This window comes from Pteropus vampyrus, unplaced genomic scaffold (assembly GCF_000151845.1).
Source record: "Pteropus vampyrus isolate Shadow unplaced genomic scaffold, Pvam_2.0 Scaffold230, whole genome shotgun sequence".
Lineage (NCBI taxonomy): Eukaryota > Metazoa > Chordata > Mammalia > Chiroptera > Pteropodidae > Pteropus > Pteropus vampyrus.
The window spans coordinates 977783-980919 of record NW_011889011.1 but is presented as its reverse complement, the minus strand read 5'-3'; the positions used below and the strand labels follow the sequence as shown (position 1 = coordinate 980919).

Here is a 3137-nt window from a genome sequence, read left to right as displayed (position 1 = left end):
GATCTTTCCTGGTTATCGTCAATCAAATCAAAATCAACAACCACTTCCTGAAAATATACGGTCCGTTTCTCTAACCATCTGTTCTTTCCACCCCCCCCACTCAGTTACCTACAAATATATCTTGAAGACACACTATTTACAAGGCATTGAACTAAGTGAGTATTGTGGGACTGTGTACTATAGGGAAGTAACATATTTAAGAAAATGAGACATTTGGAATATTTTAGGTGAATTCCGAGGAAGTAGGAGAATTTTCATAGTGACAACATCAAGAAAGTCTTTCTGGAACTGAGAGCACATAGACGGCGCTCTCTGAAGAACGACTAAGATTTTCACTTGTTGAAATGGGAGCAGAAGGGGAGCTCAGCTGGAAGACGGAACAGACACTAGAAACCGAGGCAGGCCCAGGCCCTCGGCGCCAGGCCAGCAAACCGCTGGCCCGGACTCCGCTGTCACTGGATGTGTGATCAAATTGGAGAGAGAAATAATATTTAATAAACATATAAAAATAAGTCAAAAAACAGGTCAAGTCAGCAGCCCGATGAATTCAGAGAGAAAACATGTCCCCAATGAGAAGCGAAGCTGAGGGATGACAGAAGTTACGGCTGTGAGTAACGAGGGCCCACAGAGCACGGAGCAGCGGCTCGGCCAGCTCGGCCAGCTCAACCCCGGTGCCCGAGGGCGGGCAGGCTCACCGTACTCTCCTCAAGTCCACTGCTTACGTCATGGGGTGTCACAGAAGGTCTATGAGAACATGCCTCGGATTTCGTGACATGGTCCAAATTTCAAATACCCTGCTCCGCTGTTCCTATAAACACGTCCATGCTGAATTTTTGGTCTGGTACAAAGAAACAATGACACTCAGGTAAATGATTACGAGCAATGGTGAGGATCTGATTTTAGCAGAGGAGGATGTGAAAACGAAGATGTTTGTTTCGAAACACACACACTGTCTACGGCCATGCCACCCTGAATGTGCCCGATCCCGTCTGATCTCGGAAGCGAAGCAGGGTCGGGCCTGGTTAGTACTTGAATGGGAGACCACGGTGAAATGCCAGGTGCTGTAGGTGTTTAAACACACACACGCACACACACACACACACACACACACGAATGGGTTTAGTTTGCTGCATTTTATAAATTCATCTTGGCCACAGGAAACAGTCGGCTTTGTCGTACGTTCTAACATCTATAGGTCTGATGCGAAAATAAGGATGGTTTTTTTCCAGGAAGTAATTAGTCAAGAAGATTCTCAGAAAGGACCCTTTGGTGGTCCTGCTGCTGCCATCGGTGCTTCAGCTCAGGGCTCTGAGGATGCTCCCAGGGGAGGGAGGGACAGGGGGAGGCGGCGATGGAGTAGCAGAGAGCTGGGCTGGCACGTTAAGTGATGAATCTGAATCGGGTCTCATGAGAAGACTTTTCCGAACATGGCTTTCTTCCCGTTACAGAAGGCCACTGCCTCTGCCTCCACGTCAGGGCAATATGTCCTCGGCAGACTTTACCTTCGACTCGGGAAAGACAGGACAAAAGGAGTTTATACGCTTGCATTGCACCAAACCGCCAGTAAGGCTGGGCGCATCGCCCCCTCGGCCGAGGCACTGAACCGCTCCTGGCGCTGACCGTGTGCCAGCACCCTGTGCCATCACGGCCTGGCCTTGGCCCACTCTGCAGTTGTCAAAGTGTCACCAGGCTGCTGAGGCCCACAAGAAATCAGCCTCCAAATTCGACTTCTGATTCAACCACGAGACAGGTCTCTGCATTCTCTTTTGAAATTGTGTGTCGTGATTAAATACAAATTCTAACCTAAACTGGGCAAAATGGTCTAAATGTTTCATATAGGTTCTATTATTCTTCTCAAATAATTGCATTTCTAAGGCAAAGAATAGTATAGAGTCACTCATGTACGTATGTGTACAAAATTTTTAAAAATGCAGTGAAATACACATGCACCTGTATGTAAACGTACGCACTGAACTCCCGCCGCCGTACAAACGCCTGCCCTTGGAGGCCTGTGAGGGCCGGCGTGGGGTCCGGGAACACGGGCCGGCGTAGGGTCCAAGAACACAGGCCGGCGTGGTGTCGTCTGGGAATACAGATCCTGGCCGCGTGATTATTTTTATATTTTCAAGATACGTAACATTTCCATTTGGTTCTGTGACATCCATGGTTATATCTTCCATGCTATGCCTGTAGGTGGAGTCTGGAAATTAAGTTAAACATTCGTAATATTAAGTTTATGCAAGTGGTGTTCACTGGTTCCAACTTTAAGGAAAGGTCCCATGCCTATGTTAGTAACCAGGGTCAATCAGGGGGAAATTTTCCAAAATTCGCATCAATTGCATCGTTTTCCCTTATACACAGTTAACTGCCTTTGGCTTTTTGCTTTGTAAATGGATAGTTCTAGCACAGATTTTTGCTTTTCTTGAATGTCAAATTTCCTCTCTTCCTTCTTGCTGAGAAAATAAACGTACGCCTTCTCCGCCCGAATCCTAAGCTCTTCCAGCTCTTTCCCTGTCGCCTCGATTGTTCCGGAAGGACGCTTCCGTTTTCAGGTCTGCTACCAACCTTTCTGAAATGTTCTTACTGAGTCCCCTGTCTTCCTTCATCTTGGGTTTCGATTTTATTTCTTCAGGAGTACCTTGTCGGGTCATTTTTTTTTCCTCCCATGAGAATTCTTTCTATTCATCCTGAAGTATCTGTGTATTCTACTTTGTTGATTTCTTCTGTCTTTTGCTGGAGTCCAGGAGATGGTTTCCGAAAAGTTGCGTAGGAGGTAAAATTTTCTGGATGCCTCCTGTCTGCACGCATACTTGCTGGCGACGATGGTCGAGCTTGCGTGTCACCCTGCGTGGGCCACGGCATTCCCAAATCAAACATTATTTCTGGATGTGCTTGCGAGGATGCTTCTGGGTGAGTTTAACGTTCGAATGCATGGACTGGGTAAAGCACACCGCCCTCCCCCATTGGGGTGGGCATCGCGCCATCTGGTGAGGGTCTAAATGAAACAAAAAGGCAGAGAAAGAAGGAATGTGCCCCGTTTTTTCTTGCCTTGCCTTCGGCTGGGGCATCATTTTTTTCCTGCCCTTGGACTAGGGTTTACAGCACTGGTTCCCCTGGTTCTTAGGCCTTGACACTTA

General features: G+C 47.5%; 1 protein-coding gene and 1 pseudogene across 1 annotated transcript in view; one reads left to right on the top strand and one right to left on the bottom strand.

Annotated features, from left to right (window-relative positions):
* The window catches only part of PRKN (parkin RBR E3 ubiquitin protein ligase), an 899371-nt gene that overhangs the window by 457391 nt on the left and 438843 nt on the right, over positions 1-3137 (bottom strand). The gene's annotated exons all lie outside the window — the stretch shown is intronic.
* On the top strand, positions 952-1070 carry LOC111728821 (annotated as a pseudogene).